This window comes from Hyaena hyaena, unplaced genomic scaffold, assembly GCF_003009895.1.
Source record: "Hyaena hyaena isolate Hyena2069 unplaced genomic scaffold, ASM300989v1 scaffold_117, whole genome shotgun sequence".
Lineage (NCBI taxonomy): Eukaryota > Metazoa > Chordata > Mammalia > Carnivora > Hyaenidae > Hyaena > Hyaena hyaena.
The window spans coordinates 3163228-3183258 of record NW_024080749.1 but is presented as its reverse complement, the minus strand read 5'-3'; the positions used below and the strand labels follow the sequence as shown (position 1 = coordinate 3183258).

The following is a 20031-nucleotide window of genomic DNA, read 5'->3' as shown; positions in this document are numbered from 1 at the left end:
AGTTCTGCCTAGAGTTTTGATGTGTTAACAATAAAACCCTTAGGGGTCTCTGGGTGGCTCAGTTGGTTAAGCGTCTGACTTCGGCTCAGGTCATGACCTTGCAATTCGTGGGTTCAAGCCCCACATGGGGCTCGGTGCTGACAGCTCAGAGCCCGGAGCCTGTTTCAGATTCTGTGTCTCCCTCTCTCTCTGAACCTCCCCTGTTCACGCTCTCTCTCTCTCAGAAATAAATTTTTAAAAAATAATAAATGTGACAGGAAACCATACATGTGCTATTAAAATTTTAAGTGACTTTTTTTGGAAAAAAAATAATAAAAAATTAATAAACAATAAAGCCCTTAAAGAATAGAGATTACACATTGTGGCTAAAATTTAGGTATTTCTTTGGAGAAATTTTATTTTAAAGAATATCTTTGCAGTAATCCTGTGTCTATATCATTCTTTAGCCTGAGAATTTTGTCAAAACACAACCTAGAACCCATCGTGAAGAACCACAGAGTTTGATTCTTGTTCTTTGAAGATACCAAAGGTAAATAAATCTCCATTTCTCCTTTGATGGACACTTCCTCATGGGGATTCACCTTGTTTATTGATTGCTGAAACTTGAAGGTCTTTTGGTATTTGGCGTTATTTTTATGTGATTCTATTTTTTTTTTTATCATTTAATTATTTCCGCTTAGATTTTGCCTGTGGGCCCTTTGAGTTGTGACAAAACAGCTGGTACATGACAAGTTGCCAGAGTTAACAGCCGCCTGTCACACTTCATTTCCAACTGTGACACCAATGATGAACTCAACCCTAGTTTTAAATGGGCCCATTTTTTTTAGCCTCAGAAAATTGTCTTCATGCCTTTGAGTTGTTAAGAGACAAAGAACATATCCACACTCGCCTATACCTAATTTGTCATCTCGTTAATGCTTATCTTATATTGTCTTTATGCAATTATCAAAAGGTCATATAAATTAAAAATACAAGTCTGAGAAGCATATAAAGAATAAAACACATTTATAAGGAACGACATGAAAAATAAGGTGGATTTTAAGGATATAAAGATAGACCTCCTCATCTACTAATTCCCAGCACAATGAAAAATTGTAATAAATAGATAAAAATATTTGTACATTATAAAGGAGATAGCACATAAGAAGCTATAGAAGAAGCTGCAACATTTTAATGGGAATTTATACTCTCATATTCATTTTTATATTTAAATCAAAGATTATCACACTAGACAACCTAAAAGTAACCAAATACATAATATACCTCAGTCATTTTTAAAGATGAAAGCTCAAAATTTCTAATAATTATACTTTGATTTTCTGGGACTAAAACAACATCTAAAAAAAATTGTGTGTGTGTGTGTGTGTGTTCAGTATGAGGTAAAACTTTCACAAGAATGCAACTGAGAAATAATGTAGTTCATATACAAAATTATACTACCTTCACTACATGAGGATAAAAAGACACGGGCACCAGAGTGGCTCAGTCAGTTGAGCATCCGACTCTTGATTTTGGCTCAAGTCATGATTTCTGAGTTGGAGCCCCACATCAAGATTCTCTGTCTCCCTCTTGCTCTACCCCATCCTCCACTTGCTCTCCTTTCTCTCTCTCAAAAGTAGATAAATAAATATTTTTAAAGTATAAAAAGATAGATTAATGCTCTAAAGATAGAGCAATAGAGTAATGAAGCAAAAGTTAGAAACTGACGGATCCAGACACAGATGTAGAGGAAAGGAAAATAGGTAAATCACAAGAGAACCAAAGAAAAATTAAGATGGAAACATGACTAAACATATCACTGATTTTAAAATATTGTAACAAGTTGGCTTAAACTTTGTATTAAAAGTTTAGGGCACACAAATTCAAACATAAAACCTCCAATTACTCTTTATAAGAAATATGGCTAATCCAAGGTGGCCCCAATGATGAAGTAAATAAGACACAAAAGGCAAGAAAGACAGGCAAAAATAGAGGAGCCATGATAGAAATTAGAAAAAATATTCAATCACCAAAAGTGTTTGCCTTTTCTCACAAAAAGTGAATAGCCATGAACATTTAAATTCTGTCAATATAAAATCAAAATGAGAGGTTGATGTGGCTTGTCCTAGATCACAGAGCACATAAGCTATGGGGCAAGAAATTAAACCATATTCCTGTAGTTAAAATTTAGTGTTCTTTTCATGACAATAAGGCTTTCAAAATACAGCTAGTGTGCACACCTGGAAGCGAAAAACATACCGTGCCCATGAATTGGTGGATGCACCATGTTTGGCTTCATGTCTAATGTGAGTCCAGCCACTCATGATAATTTTCAGATATTGAAAAGTCTGTTGTCACTGGTGGGCTTCAGTGTTAAGTATGAAAAGTTGGCCTTTGGGGTGTTTTCCCTTTCTTTCTTGAGCCTTCCCATGACCTCTCCAAATGTTCCCCCCTCCTCTCCCTGTCACCAAGCACTGCTGCGGCTGTCTCTTGGGGCACCTTTTAGCACCATCACTGCAGCCTTCCCCCGCCTTTATTCCATGAAGAAACTTTCTAATTTCCTTTTTTTTTTTTTTTTTAAGTAATCTCTATGCCCAATGTGGGGCTTGAACTTGAGCTCAAGCTCTGTGCTGACAGTGTGAAGTGGGCTTGGGATTCTGTCTCTCCCACCTTTCTGCCTGCCCTCTATCTCTCATACACACACACACACACACACACACACACACACACACACACACACACACACCTTTTAAAAAAAAGAAGGGAAGTGAAGGATGATTATATCAGTCTTCACAGTGAGTCTATCCATTTTGGTAGAGGGGATAATCTCTACTGTGGAAAGAAGGGACACGTGGGTGATTTCCTGAGTTAAACTGATAAACATCTAAGCTTATAACTTCTCATGATTTTACTCTTCAACCATTTAGTGTTCTTTTATATGTGAACAACAATTCGTTCATTGATTTCATCAGTATATATTTTTTATTTTTAAATGTTTTTAAGTGTATTTATTTATTTTGAGAGAGAGAGTGCAAGTGGGACAGGGGAAGACAGAAAGGGAGAGAGATAGGATCCCAAGCAGGCTCCATGCTACCAGTTCAGAGCCCAACATGGACCTCGACCCCATGAACCATGAGATTATGACTTGAGCTGAAATCAAGAGTCAGATGCTAAACCGGCTGAGCCACCTAGGCGTCCCATATCATTATTTCATCATAGGTCATCTACTGAACCCATGGAGATGACATGTTAGTTGAAGTTGAGAAGATGGACTAGTCATATAGATAAGTAGTATATCAGATTGGAATAAAAATTATGGGAAACTGTTTTGCATGATGAAGATTTTCAAAAGTGATAATGGTTGGAAAGTGCCTTGTCATTTAGCATGTTCAAGAAAAGCCTCGCTGGGAATAGAACATTTAAGCATCTGAAGCAGGTGAAGAATTATATTAGTTTACTACATGGGGAGAGGGATTCAGTTAGGGAGGAGAAAATCATGTGAATTCCCAAGACAAACATCTGCTTGGAAAGCTTGAGGATCTGGGAGAAAGACCCACAGCATGGCTAAAGCAAGGGACCAAAGGAAGGTTCCCAGGACCTGAACGGGGTGATAGAGGTGGTGTATGTTGAATCTGAGTCCTTAATTCCTGATGAACTGTCTTGATGGAGGGCAACAGCAGTACAAATTAATCTAGCTAATTCTCTTTGTATTAGTGTCACCACTGCTTGTCTAAATTTGTTCTACACCTGTTTCTCGAGGATATGGTGATTTACTTCTGCTTTTGCAGTTTTGTTCCAAAAACATATTTAACTCGTCAGATCATTCTTTTCTCCTCCTCCCCCTCTTCTTTCTCCTCCTCCTCCTTCTTTTCTCTCTCTTTCTCTCTCTCTGAGTGTGTGTGTATATGTTTAACATGGCAGAAAGGGGATGCATGTTTACTGAAAACTTCTACATGCAAGACACTGTACTAGGTATTTTCCATGAATTAATACAGTTATTTAGTCACCACAATGTTAGAGATGCATAACCAAAGAGTCAGAAAGGCACACAAGGAGCATAAACACAGACACAGAGTAGAGATGCAATTTCGGATCTGACTTTTAAATTCTTTTTTTAAAAAATTTTAATGTTTATTTATTTTTGAGAGAGAGAGAGAGAGAGTATATGTGAGCAGGGGAGGGGGCAGAGACACAAAGAGACACAGGATCTGAAGCAGCCTCCAGGCTCTCAGCTGTCAGCACAGAGCATGACGCAGGGCTCGAACTCAGGAACTGCGAGATCATGACCTGAGCCAAAGTCAGACGCTTAACCGACTGAGCCACCCAGGCGCCCCTGACTTTGAAATTCTTGATGCTAAAATATCTGAAGGAGGGATCATTGAATAAGGAAAGCTAACTTTATATGTATAACTATATATTTACATTCATACATGTTTATACTATATGTCGATATAAATACACAGGAATTTATAAAATGTCTATCAGGTAATGTATAAACCAAAGACATTTAACACAGAGATGTTAAAATGGCACAAAACAAGTCACTGGAACAAGTTCCGCACAGCCTCCAGACAGACTTCACTGCAGAGGGAAACCATGGAAGTCTGCTCCGACTGTGTTTGTTGGACTATTCCGAGCATCACGACCTTTCTAAGTGAATGTCAGGTGCCAACGGCATTTCTTCCAGCCCAGCACCACATCTGGATTTGATCATTAACATGCCGTTATCTGTCAGCATTCTGGGGCAGCGGGTGTTGACTACCTGGTCTTTGTTATTTGTTAGCCTTCAGTTGGGATTTTAAAATCACAGGGTTGGGGGGGATTTTTTTCTTTAGCTCCACATGTAGCACATCGAGGCATAAGGAGCTTATTTCTCATCTGCCTGTTCAGAAAAATCTGACAGACCAACCAAAATGGAAGGTGCACAGTATTGTTGTGGCAGGAAACACGTTCACAGAATGTCTTTTCCTAGTGTGTTAAAAAAATGAAACTGTCTTGTCTTCGGTGATTCTGAGATTGCGGTGGCCATCGTGGCTTCAGAGAACCATGATCACAGTGCGCCGGTTACCATGATGCGGGAGACAGCAAGCCTCAGAAGAAAGCACTACCTTCCTATGAAGAAAGAAAAAAGATCCTGGCAATGAAAGTTGTTAACACTGAAACCAGATTTTATTTCATTTTATTTGTAAATGTTTATTTTGTTGACAGCGGAGGATGAGGCAGAGAATCTGAAGCAGGCACTACACTGATAGCAGAGAACCCAATGTGGTGCTTAGAACTCACAAACCAAACGAAGAGATCACGACCTGAGCGGAAGTCAGAGGCTTAACCAACTGAGCCACCCAGATGCCTCTGGAACCAGATTTTAAATGATATCGTATAATCTGTTCCAGTGGAAGTCTTTATAAACAAAACAGAGTTTAATATGCCCAGGAGACTAGAGGTGTGGCTCTGCAGAAAATACACATAAATTAGTTGACTATTGGAGGTTTTTCCCATGGCCAATTTATATTTAATTACTGATATCATAAAAACCCAAATTAATGTAGATGAGGAGTCACTTTTGCTCTTTGCATTGATCTAGCTTGTGGCTCCCAGATGTTTATAATTTACATGTCCTCAGCATGGACTCCCATCCTAACCCATATTTTTTGCAAAACCCCTCTACACTTTTCCATTTGTTACTAGTGTTCCTAGTTACTTATGATTCATTCTTTATATTTGTATATCCATACATGAGTGTTGGTAGCATTCATTGTTCACTGTATACTTCATAATATTGTGTCATGATTCTGTCCACCCTCCTTTATAAAAATATAATTTTTAAGTCCCAAATTCCAGGTTACCTCCTTGGGATAATTCCCAATTCCGCAGTCGGTAGGTCTTTATAATCCTTTTCTGCATCCCTTGTATTCATTGTGTTTTGTAGATATCTGTGCCCCACTCCTGACAGTGAATTGCACAAAGGCCAAGACTGTATTTTACTCTTCCTCCAATCAATTGACAGTCATAACGCATAAACAAAGGCATGTGACATCATAAGTATTTTGAAATCATGTACTTAATTACATATGTGTATTAAATATGCTTACTGCAAAATCCTTTCGGACCTACCTCCTGATGGTCCACGTCAATTGGCTGATGAGTCATGGATTCCACTGGGGAAGTATCTCTTGGCTTTTCTTTTTCTAATCTCAATGTCTAAGCCAAGATTACCATAATTTTTTTATCTACATTTTTGAAATAGCCTCCTAACTCATTTCCATGCCTTCAGAGCATCACCTTTCCAACATTTCTTTTGCAAGGTAACCACAGCTATTCTTGATGATCTAGATATATCACTTAGTTGCTCAAAAACAATAACGACAAACAACAGCAGCAACAGATGACAACTTTGATGTATCCTCAGCAGGTATTCAACCAAGAATGAAGGACATGAGTGGCTGGGGACACAATGAAAACCAGCCATGCTGACAATCAGCGAGAATAAGAATTGGCCTCCTGATGACCACATGGTACCATTCCCATCAGAGCACAAGCAATGCTCCATCCAGGACACAGATGAGGCCATGCCAGCACCACAGACATCACTAAACAGTCCCCTCCTCTGGCCAGCAGGAATGGCTTATTGCTTCTTTTCCATCACCCCCTTCTTCAATCCTCCCACCTCAGGGATATGCTTATTAAGGTACCAAGTCACAAACTGGCGCCCACTACTTAGAGCACCAGTTCAGAGCTGACTCTAGCTACCCTACTTCCTCCTTAAACTCACCAGACACAAGTTCAAGTCCTATAAAAATTCCATCCTTAACCCCCATTATAGTCACTGCCAAGTTTCCTCTCTGAAGTGCTCCCCACTTCTGCAGCATAATTAATAAATTTGACCTTGGACCTAGGAGTGCTCCCAATGGACATTGTTTGTTGAACCGTGATGGTAGGCACTAAGAACCTTTCAGTTAGAGATTATAATCCCCCTCCCTCATCCCAATACGCTTCTCTTCCTCACAATGATTGCTGTCAATGAGACACAGATGATATTGATGAGAGAATGTTACTAATGGCTTTTGTTTGTAGGCAAAAAGGTGGTAGATCAGTAGATTTACAGAAATAGTAAGCAACTTATGATCTCTATCTAAAAATCAGCTTCTGGGGCTCCTGGGTGGTTCAGTCAGCTGGACATCTGACTCAGCTCTTGATCTCACCTCAGGTCATCTCACAATTCATGAGATTGAGCCCCACTTGGGGCTCTGTGCTGACAGTGCAGAGCCTGGTTGGGATTCTCTGTCTCCCTCTCTCTCTGCCCCTCCCCTGCTCACATTTTCTCTCTCTCTATCCCTCTATCTCTATCTCTCTCTCTTTCTCAAAATAAAGAAACATTAAACAAAATTAAAAAATACAAAAAAAATAAAAATCAGCTTCCTATCCTGTGGTCATAGGTCCGAGGACATCCTAACACCAAAAATATTTCCTCCTCCAAACACATCACGTCCTTTCTGGTTATGTGATACTACTTTGTCCATTCTTTAGTTTACCAGTTACATTAGCAGCTCTAAGTGGTAAATCTCTGTATGTTTCAAGTGCAGCCCACCTCTCATTTCTCCTGGGAAATAGTCTCCAGTTCCAACATTTTGTAAAAGGCGAAAGATTTATATGATCTGAAGAGAAACCAGAGTATCACCAGTTCCAACATTTTGAATTGATCACCTTCTCCTCTAGGTTCCTCTAATGCTTGAACTTGGATTAAACCTGATTGTGTACATATTCATCTCCCTCTCTGGATCATGAGCCCTTTGAGTTTTATGAGTCTACTTTTTTTCTCTTCCTGCCCAACACAGTTTCTTGAAAACAGGGCAGCTCAATACATATATAATTGATTAGTTTTAGATGCATTGACCCATGTGAACAAAGTCTCAAGAAACTTATTAATAATCCTGGATCCCAAATTAACATTTAACATGTGAGTCACATCTGGCTTAAAAACTAGAGGTGGTAACTTCTCATGTCATTTTTAAAGGGCAAGTTTCCAGAGGAGGCCAAGTTACAGATCCAAATGTTACCACTGAGCACCAAATTACAAAGGAGATGGAATTTTCTAGAAGAACAGTTCCAATAGGTTGTGGGGTATCCTAAATCACAGTCTTCTCTCATTCAGGAATATTGCTACAGAAATAGCTGTTATAGTCAGCAAAAAAACCAGAGTATCTGTTTTCCTAAGAAAATTAGTTATAATATTCTTACTCAATGTACCACTCTTGAAGTTTGAATGCTTTAGGTTAAACTACCTAAAAATTCCTTTTATTTTTGTCAAAAATTGTCAAGTATCATCCATACCACATGGTCCAAAAAAACTCAAATGTTCTAACTCCAAACAGTTCTGTGACAGGTGAAAAGATTAGGTTGTACCTTCCTCTCATTCCATTCTAATTGCATGACACGCTGTCATCATGAAGATCACACTTGGGTGTCCCCAATATCCTTAGCAACAGATAATACACATCACTGCTTCAAAAGAGTTCTTCCTGTAGATGGTGAATCCCAACCATTTGCTATTTATTCTCACTGGTTTCAAACACAGAGTGATGTTTTCTTGACCTTGGCCTTCACTACATTAAGAACACTAAAACAAGCAGACCAACCAGAGGACTGTTACCACCTTTAGAGACTTAGCGTACAGCTTCTGATCTATGAATATATCATTAAAGCTTAGAAATTGGGTCACACTTTGATGCACAATACACTTTGTTGCAGTGAACTCATCTTCAAGCTGCCAGCATAAAATAGTCTTTTTCTAAAATATCAAATGAGGGTTGTTCTGACTAATAATCATTTCACAAATTTGGCACTGACACAGCATGGATACTGAGAACAGACTTGAAGACAGCTTTCACTGTACTAATCTAACATGCTTGATAGCATCCATATTTTAAAAATCTTTTTCCTAATATTTTTATCATTAAGCAGTAAAATTTAACTGTTATCTATTTTATTTTGAAATTTTACCACCTGGGAAATACTACCTCAGAAATCAATCGCCGTCTAAGGAAATTGATTACAGTTTGGTATCCTAACATTTACAGGGTTTTTTTTTTCTCTCCTTTCCTACTAGAAATTTTTGGCTCAGACATTTCAGTTTATGTTTCCATTAGTTGTTACTACAAGTTGAAGGTAACAGCACAAGTTTGCGTAAGCCAGTGAGTTGGTAGAAAGAACAGCAAGTTCTAGTTAAATGTTGATGGAAAAAAATATGAATGCATAGTTCGAAGGTAAAAGGTGAGATTCTTGGGGCATCTGGGTGACTCATTTGGTTGAGTGTCTAACTCTGGATTTTTGCTCAGATCATGGTCTTCCAGTCATGAGCTCGAGCCTGACATTGGGCTTTGCATTGTCAGCACAGAGACTGCTTAGGACTCTCTCTCTCTCTGTCTCTCACTGTCACTCTAAATAAATAAACAAACAAACAAACAAATAACTTTTAAAGAAAAGGTGAGATTCTTAATTATTGTGCTGTTAATAATATCTCAGCTGTCTACAAGACACATAAGTACTTTTTTAGCCTCATATATACAAGAATTTTGGAAGAGAATGTTAGTTTTTTAAATAACATTTTTAAAATAATAGATTTAGAATTACATGAAACTTGCAAAGATAGTACACAACTCCCACATACTTCATACCCAGTACATTTTCCTTATAGTCAACACATTACATTAGTATTAGACATTGGTCATAAGTTACAAATATCGATGCATTGTTATTCACTAAAGTCTATACTTTATCCAGATTTCCCTAGTATTTCTGTCTTTTTCTGTTATGCAGTATTGCATAGGGTATCACAATACATTTACTGATCATGATCTTGTTTCCTCATGATTTCCTTCATTGTAACAGTTTCTAGGACTTTCCTTGTGTGTTTTTTTTAAATCTAACTTATATTAATTCTTAAATTTTTCAACTTATAGTTGATATACAATGTTACATTAGTTTCTGGTGCACAATATAGTGATTCAGCTTCTCTACACATTATGCTATGCTCCCCACAGTTACTGTCTATCATTATACAATGCCAGACTTTTCCTTATTTTTGTTGACCTTGATAGTTTTGAGAAATACTAGTAGGATATTTTGTAGAATGTCCCACAAATGAGATTTGTCTGTTGTTCTCATGATTAGGCTGCAGTGTTTTGGGGGAATAACCCCAAAGATAAAGTGCCATTCTCATCATGTCAAGGGTACATATTATCAACTTGACTTATCCTTATTGAGTGAACCTTGATCTCCTGAGGTACAGTTTGTCAGATCTCTCTGCAATGAAGTTACTCTTGTATCCCTTTCTATACTGTACTTTTTAGGGAAAAGGCAGTCTATACTTCAGGGGTAGCGAATAATTGTGGGGATTTCCCTGAGGGCAGAGTGTCTATATAAATTATTTAGAGTACTTCTGCAAAGGAAATGTATTTTCTCCCATTTATTTATTTTTCCCATGTAATTAAATAATTGGCCTACCCTCAAGATTATTTTTATTTTTACATTGGCTATAATCCAACACTAATTTGTTTATTTTCTTGCTAAAATTGTTCCAGCTTTGGCAATTGGAAGCGCTTTCCATTATCTCCTACATCTTTTTGATATATCCCTGTTCTAGCACCTTACTTTATATGTTTTATAGCAACATAATCCAGGTGTCCTTTGGTCGATTCTCTGACTTGGCCCTAGAATCAGCCATTTCTCAAGATTCATAGGTTCCTTTTGTTGAGAATGGCAATAGAAACAAAGACGTGGGCACTGGGTTATACTCATGGCTACTGGGATATGGTTGCTTTTAGGCTCTTTTGGCTGAAAGAGCAAGAAAATATATGTAAATATATTATCATGTACTTCACAAATCTATAAGTATTTCTGCATATATATGTATTTATATTAAGCTAAACATAATGCTGATATCTCCAACTCTAATTCATTGTTACATAGTTCATTCTAGTTTTCTTCCCTGGCTCATCTCTAGCTCCCACTCTAGCATAAGAAAATTGACTCCCACCATTCAACTGCCATTTAGTTAATTGTTCACTTCTAGAATATATGCATAGTGGTTTAAAAAATGTTAATTGATACCCCCATCAGAAACAATTTAGCAAATCAAGTTCAATGCTTATATACATTTCCTTTAGTCTTTGTTTTATAGTCTCTATTCATTCCCAAAATTACTTAGTATCTTTCCCCTTAACCTCTTGAGAGAAGTAATTTGATGCATTTGTAAGATAGTTCCATATTTTTGTCACAGTGACTTCCATCCTGGTGTGTCCCAATCTGCTAAGTGGAATTTTAAGTATGCATATATTAAGGTTCATTATTTTGCTGTAACCTTCTGTGGGCTTTGACAAATGGCCTAGTTTGATGTACCTGGTGGTATGGTATCACACAGAATAGTTTCACTACCTGAGAAAACCCCCTATGTTTAATCCATTCAATTCTTTCTCCTTCCCAAAGCCCTGGCAACCACTGACATGTTTATGGTTTCGATAGTTTTATCTTCCTCACAATGTCACATAAATACAATTGTACAGTAGGCAATATGTATTACATACTGTAGATACTATATTACATAATTATATATAGTGTGTATTGTACATCCTTTCTTTCTGATTTCTTTAGATTAGCAATATGCTTTTATGATTCATCCATGTTTGTCTATGGCTTGGTATCTCATTTCTTTTTCTTGCTAAAAGGTGTTCTATTGCATGGATGTATCCAAGTTCGTTTATCCATTCACTTACTGAAAACCATTTTGAATAAAATTGTTATAAACATTTATGTATCGGATTTTGTATGAATGCAAGTTTTCAGACCAATTAAGTAGATACCTGGGATCATAACTATGTTTCATCATGTAAGAAACTGTCACACTGTCTTCCAAAGTGGCTGTAATATTTGGCATTTTACCCAAAATGAGAGTTCTTGCTGTTCTATGTCTTTGCCAGCAATTATTATTGTCAAGTTTGGGATTTAAACCATCCCAATAGGTCTATTATGGTATATCATTGTTCTTTTCATGTGAATTTCCCTAATGACAAATAATATTGAGCATTTTTTCACATGCTTGGCATCCGTATATTGTCTTTGGTGAGTATCTGTCTATTCAGATATTTTGCCCATATCTTAAAATGGATTGTGTGTTTTCCTATTGCTAGGTTTAAGAGGTATTTATATATTTCAGTTACTGTTCCAAGAACATATTTTGCTAATATTGTCTCCTGCATAGTGACTTATCTTACTCTCATAACAGCATCTTGCACAGATGTAAAATCTAATAAAGTCCAAATTATCAGTTCCTCACTTAATGAATGGTGATTTTTGGTTGTATCTAACAACCTATTACCATGATCATATGGATTATGTCCTATTTTGTTTTCTAAAAAATTGTTTGTACATTTACATCTGGGATCCGTTTATTTCTCTTACCACTGCCATTCACTATTATACCAGAAGTTCTAGTCAGCAAATTAAATACCAAAGCACAACAACAATAGCAGCACAGCATGTCAAGCATGCAGGTAAGAAATGAATGAATGAATGAATGAATGAATGAATAAATAAATAAATAAATAAAATTCTTTCTCCAGGCGCCTCGTTGGTTCAGTCCATTAGGTGTCCGACTTTGTCTCAAGTCATGATCTCACAGTTCATGGATTTGAGCTCCACATCGGGCTCTGTGCTGATAGTTCAGAGCCAAGAGCCTGCTTCATATTCTGGGTCTCCTTCTCCCTCTGTCCCTCACCTGTTGCACTCTATCTCTCTCACTCTCAAAAATAAATAAACATTAAAAAGTATAAGAAAATAAAGTTCTCTCTGTATATGCAAATAATTTGATAGTCTATGTAGAAAATCCTAAGGGATCTACAAAATATTTCCAGGACTAAGTTCAGAAAGTTCTCAAGAAACAATGTGAACAGAAAAATCAACTACACTTCTATATCATAGCAACAAGTATATATAAACACAAATTAAAAACACAAAACCATTTACAATACCTCAAAAACTGAAATACTTAGGTGCAAACCTAATAAAACACGTATACAACATTTCTATGTTACAAACACCAAAGTACTGATGGTAAAAATCAAATAAAATCCAAATAAACGAGAGACATTTCATTTCCATGGTTTAGAAGACTGATCAGAGCCAACTCTCCCCTAACTGATATGCATGTTTGAGGCAATGCTTATCAAATCTCCACAAGATTTTTTTGAAATATAAATGAGATTATTCTAAAACTGTATGGGAAGTCAAAGTAACTAGAAGAGCTAAAATAATTCTGTTGAAAGAGAAATAAAGTGGGAGGAAATGTTCTATTTGAATTCAAGACACATTATATAGCTATAATTATCAGGACTCTGTGGTATTTGTGGAGGGAAGGATATTTAGATCAATAGAACAGAAAGAAGAATCCAGGAATAGATTCATAAAAACATGCCCATTAAATTTTTCATGATGGAGCAAAGGAAGTTCATCAGAGGATGGATAGCCTTTTCACCAAGTGGTGCTGGAGAAACTGAACTTCTATAAACAAACAAGGATGCCTGGGTGGCTCAGTGGGTTAAGTGTCCGACTTTGGCTCCAGTCATGATCTCGCTGCTGTCAGGACAGAGCCCGCTTCGGACTCTCTGTCCCCCTCTCTCTGCCCCTCCCCAGCTCACTCTCTCTTTCTTTTTCCCTCTCCCTCTCTCTCTCTCAAAATAAATAAATGAACTAATTTTAAAAATGTTAATGAACAAAAAGAAGAAAATGAACCTCATACCTTAAAAAAGCCTAACTTCACATCTCACACAAAATTAACTTAGAATGTATAACAGATTTAAATGGAAAATATAAAACTATAAAACTTTAAAAACATAACATAAAAGGAAATTTTCAGGCCTTAGGGCATGATAAAGTATTCTTAGATCTGTCACCAAAAGCACAATCCATAAAAGAAAAAATATAAATTAATTAGACTTTATCATAGCTGTGAATGACCCTGTTACATCAATTAAAGGACAAGTTGGGAAGAAAGTCTTTGTCAACCACAGAGCTGGCAAAGGATTCAGATCCAAAATATGTAAAGAACTTTCCAAATTCACCAGTTAGAAAACAGTAACAAAAGCAATCCAATTAGAAAATAGATAATTAACACAATAACAAATAATTATATGAAAACATGTTTAACATCACTAACCATTAGGGAAAAGAAATATTACTACTTACCTATTAAAAGAGAATATATTCTGGTGACAACACACAATTTTCACCAGACAAGTGCTGATAACAATACAAAAAAATTGGATCTATATTCTTTCATTCATTGCTGATGAGAATGTAAAATGGATTAGCCACTCTAGAAAATGTTTTGGTAATTTTTTAAAAATGAAAATACAGTTGTAATAAACTTCGGACTTTCATCCAAAAAAACAAAAGCTTATGTCCACACAAAAATCTGTACTCCTTTTACAAAAATAACTTTTTTTGGTAATAGCCCAAACCTGAAACAGCCAAAATATCCCTCAATAGGTGAATGGTTAAACTGTGGTGTATCCATACCATGGACTATTACTCAGCAATAAAAAAAGACATGAATTATTTTTTAATGTTTATTTATTTTGAGAAAGAGAGAGAGAGAGAGGCAGAGAGAAACACACACACACAATCCAAAGCAGGCTCCGGGCTCTGAGCTGTCAGCACAGAGCCAGATGCAGGGCTCGAACCCACAGTGAGATCATGACCTGAGCTGAAGTTAGACGCTTAACTGACTGAGCCACCCAGACATCCCAAGAAAGGAACTATTGATACAACAATTGGATGGATCTCATGGACATCATGCTGAATGAAAAAAGCCAACCTCAAAGGTCACATATCTCTGATTTTATATCCATAATATTCTCAAAATTATATATATATAAAACAAAATTATATATATATATATATATATATATATATATATATATATATATATAACAACAACACCAGGAAGATGCAAAGCAGATTAGTGGTTATCAAGGGTTAGGAACAAAGAGAGGAGAGGAGATGTGTGTAACTATTAAAGGGTAACATACAGAAGGTCTTTGTGGTGATGGAATAACCCCAGGTATTGACTGGGATGATTCTATGAATATACATGTTTGATAAAATGACTCAAAACTATGCACACATATTATATCAATGTCAATACCTTCCTTTTTCATCTTGTACTATAATGAATTAAGATGCATTTGATAGAGAGAGAATGGATGAGAGTGCATGTGATCTCTCTGTACTGCATTTGTCACTTTTGTATATAGTAATTTTAAAATGAAAAGTTTAGGAAGTTGCAAAATATTTTCATTTGGCTTAACTTTATAAAGGCATTCATTAATTCAACAAATATTATCAAATGCCTAATCTGCTAGTACTAATTTATGTGATGGAAATTCACCAGAATAAAGCATTTTCCATTCCAATGGGGCTTCCTTTCTAGTTGGCTGGGGAAAGGGTACATAAAATAAGCAATTCAACCTGCACATGACTGATGAGGAATGGGAAGCAGTGCTTCTATCCAATGTGATAAGGGAAAGATTCTAATGGGGTGCCAGGAACTGAAGTATACAAGGGCATTAGTCAGGAGACTATCTGGAGAGTGTTCTAGGCAGAGAGGACAGCAAGGCCCTGAGATTAGACTGGGATTGGCATGTTCAGCAAAGAGCAAGGAGCTTATATGGCTGAGCTATGAGCAGGATGAGGTTGGAAGGAGCTGGAATCAAAATAATGAGTAGCCAGATTCTGCATGACTGGTAAGAACTTTGGATTTTATGCTAACTTAACCCCTTAAAATTTTTTGAGAAAAGTGAAATAAAGACTAAGATTAAAGAAAATTAAGACAAGTAAAGAGTGTTACTATGATTTTCTTTACTGGATTGTAGAGGTTTGAATGGATGGCATAACCCAAGGAAAAAACCTGCCACCCACAAATATATCTCATTTTTATGATGAAAATACAGAAATTTGATTTTTCAGACTCTTCAAAACACCAGTGTTATTAAAGTTGTTTATATCTTGTCAAATGTCAAGATGTAGCTGTATTTAAGATATTTGGTAGAAAGTTTCCTCACAAAGATATTACAGTGCATAAATAGTTATAATCTCTACAGATTCATCCATTCACATAACAACATCCTCTATTTATATTATATCTATCTCCCCTTCACTAGATCTTTTTATTTATTCATTCATTATTTATTTTATTTTGGAGAAACTGATATTTTTTATGTAAATATAGATGAATAAGATACAATTTCAGTCTTCCAATGCCTCACTATGTGGTATAGGTGACTGATGCACAGAGTAACACAATGCAAGCATGTGGGAGGAGACTGTATAATAAAAACAGATGTGTGTTATGGTGGAAGAAAAAAAGATCATAACCTTCATGAGTTCAAAGGTGGCACCTGATGGATGTTGAAAGATAAGTGGGTATCTGCCCAGTGGCCAAAGAACATTCCAGAGGCATGATCTAAATAACAGCCAGTACCCAGGCAAGAAAGTGTGAAAGATGATCAGTGATTATAGTATCAGATGCTTAATTTGCATGTTGCATAGTTGTACTAATAAGAGTTTGGAACTATAGCTCCACATTACACCTCTTACCGGCTTTTTAATCTTAATATGTCTATATTCTTGGAACAAAGAGTCACTGAGTATGGCTTGGGGTCAGGATATTGAAAAGAAATCTCCAAATGAGGCTTCAGAGATGGACAGAAAACTGATCATTGCTTCATAAAAGTCATGGACTTCATTTCGTAAGAGATGAGGAATTGTGATAATTTGAGTGGAAATCACCATGATCATATTTACTTCAGAAGTTCTGATTTAAGGGTAGAATGGAAACTGGAGTCTAAGTCCAAGAAACTCACTTTGTAAGCTGTTTCGATAGTCTTGTCTAGGAATAGTAATTGATGGAACCAAAGGATGATGGCAGAAGGAAGGATGTATGTGGAGAATGGATAAAGAACACAACTGAATAGAAAGTGAGGGAAAAGAAGTTGAGGACATAGGACAGTTTAGATGTAGCAGGAGAATGAAGGGAGAGAAGTGTCTAGGCAGTGCAAGATGCTAGACATGATGTTATCATTGATGAAGAGAACACGAGAAACCTTGAGGAGAAGGCAGCGATTGTGGGAAAAGCCCAGTGCAAACTTAGAGTGAACATATCAGGTACAAAACAACCATTAATGAGTTAGGGACTGGAAATATAGAATATAGAAGTGAAACAAATCACTTTTATGTAACAAAATCAATGTTAGTAGTTTCTAATCCCCCCCCCCCTTTTTTTTTTAGTAACTGTTGCTCTTTAGGGTTCTGGGTTAGGTTAAGTTGTTACAGAGTCCAGTCTGGCCATAGCAAAGTTGATTTTTGTTTCTCCAAGTTGGGCCTCATGGGAGGTAAACTCTAGAACTGCCTTTGATAATTACTTAAAGGAGGAAGGAGGAGAAGGAAAAAGAAAAGGAGAACAGGTAAAGGGAGAAGAGGGAGGAGAAGACTGAGGTGGAGAAGGAAGAGGGAAGCACTAACAGCAGCTTACAAATAAAGAAATCAAATTCCTTCTCCGTGGCAACATTTTTTTTTTTTTTTTGGTGCCTTCCCAATATCAGCTCACATCTCCGGTGAAAAGGAGTTTTGTCTTTATTTGTCTTTTGAGACACCTTGATATCTTGACTAGACTTTGACATGTAGGTGCTGGGGTCCCAACCCCATGTCTTTTCTCAAGGGCAGCAGATAACCATCATGGATTAGAATGGATGCTCTCTAACAGCAACAGGAATGACAGCATGTGCAAAGCAGAAGTAGCTCTTGTCACCAGCTAGCTCTACTGGGACGGTGTGGAAATGTGGGGTAGAGCCTGTAGCATTGTTAAATTGTGGATCACTGCTTATGTCAAGTGATGTCAAGTCCAGAACAGGTTCTCCAATTCCAATTACAGCCTTCCTCAACAGAGACTCTTTAATTCTTTAATAAATGAACACACTCATGCATTTCATTTGATGTCAACATGTAGGTGATCTCTAGTTATCTCTATGTGAGATCTGATCAATATATCAGAATGAAGTATGTATAATTGCTGGAAATACAGCTCAAATATGACAGTGGCACAGGTGATGTGGCAAGGAGGTAATGGTAATAATCTATCCCAAAAGGTGAAAACATAAAGGTTGTCATCAATGGCAGCATAGGGGCTTGCTTTACAAACATGTCATTAGCGCCCTCAGAGGAATATGGTAATATGCTAGGACTTCTCAGCACCATAGGGTAAGCAATATACTTGTTCTAGAGCTGGAACATTGTCCCAAATCATGTAGAAATAGTAAGAACAATGACAACAAAAACCAAACATGGATATTTTATAGAGATGAATGCAAAACTCTATATTAATTTAAAAATTAGAATACAGGGGCGCCTGGGTGGCTTAGTTGGTTAAGCGTCCGACTTTCGCTTAGGTCAAGATCTTGCGGTTCGTGGGTTCGAGCCCCGCATCGGCCTCTGTGCTCTCAGCTAGCTCAGAGCCTGGAGCCTGTTTCAGAGTCTGTGACTCCCTCTCTCTCTGACCCTCCCCTACTCACGTTGTCTCTCTCTCCTAGAAATAAATAAAACACTGGAAAAATTAAAAAAAAAAAAATTAGAATACAAAGCCCAGAGGTTTTACACTAACAAAAATCTGCTTAGATTTGGGGCCCAAGACCTTCTGAGAATGTATGTGCCTTTCTGGTCTTCCTTAGTTCAGAATATTTATATTCTGAACATGATTGAACAAGATTGCCTTGTGAAGTTTAAGGGTCTGAAAACTCAATGAAGTTTGTAATGAATTTTGCCTCCAGAAAAAGTTTAATTCAGTATTAGGATGGCAGACAGACAGCAAGTGATGGACAATAAGTCATTAGCTATATGTGTTGCTTCTCATTGGCGACTGGATCACTGGGGCTGATAAAAGAGTCACTTTGAACAATGACCAGATATTACAGTAGCTGGGCATACTTTTAAAAAATCATGCTGTATCATCTTTAATTAAGTACAAAGACCTTCCAAATCATTTTACTCCCTCTTGCCTCTCTCTTCAACAGTGGTGAGGTGGATACATTTTTTCTTGGGGAAGAGAAATCCATAATTTGTATTCACCGATAATGAAAATGTCAGAGGGCTGGGTGGCAAAGCTGGTACCATTGGTATCTTTCACATAAACACATCCAAAGAACCAGAATGTCTCTCTCTGTTAGTGATGACACCAGTTCTTCAAAAGTTAGTACCTCCAGTCACCATACACGCTGATTACCAGTGTCCACCGTGATGAAATTGGTAATTTTGCCAATCTCAAAATCAATCTGAATAGTGAATCAATCACTAGCTGAGTGATTCGTTGTGTGCCCTCAAAGATCTTTCTCACCTGGCACATCTTATACTTAGCTTCCTCAGGTGTAATATGATGAACAACAAAGTAACACTTGATGTCATAGATCAGATGGAAATTTTCTCTGGTCTTGTCAATACTGATGGCATCCATTAAACCAGCAGGGTGCGTAGTATCAGCTCAGACCTTGCCATCAATCGTAATGAATAGCTGCACTCAGGTCTTTTTTACATCATCTCCTGACAGGGCACATTCAACTCTGTTCCTTGGGAGAATGATGGGGGAGAGACATTCTCTCAATTTGGAGGACTGGCAGATGGGAGAGGAGCAAACACACTGGTCATTCGACCCAGCATCTAGTGCTTTAGAGCTGCTAAACATTTCAGGTGCTTCTTGGGCCCACAAGCCATGGCTAGGCTAGGCATGGAAGAGCCACACTTGATTGTTTTTTGACAAAAGAACAATTTTAGCTCTTACACTTCATTCCCTGGGTGACCAAATTGACTTAAAATTCTATTTTTTTAAAAGTTTATTTATTTTGAAATAGAGACAGACAGAGAAAGAGAATGAGCTAGGGAGGGGCAGAGATAGACGGAGAGAGAGAATCCCAAGTAGACTCTGTGCTGTCAGCGCAGAGGCCAAGACAGGGC

At 37.2% G+C, this 20031-nt stretch overlaps 1 pseudogene; it reads right to left on the bottom strand.

The window, feature by feature from the left end:
* Positions 1–19068: 19068 nt before the first annotated feature.
* On the bottom strand, positions 19069–19791 carry LOC120234822 (annotated as a pseudogene).
* Between the last annotated feature and the right edge of the window lie 240 nt (positions 19792–20031).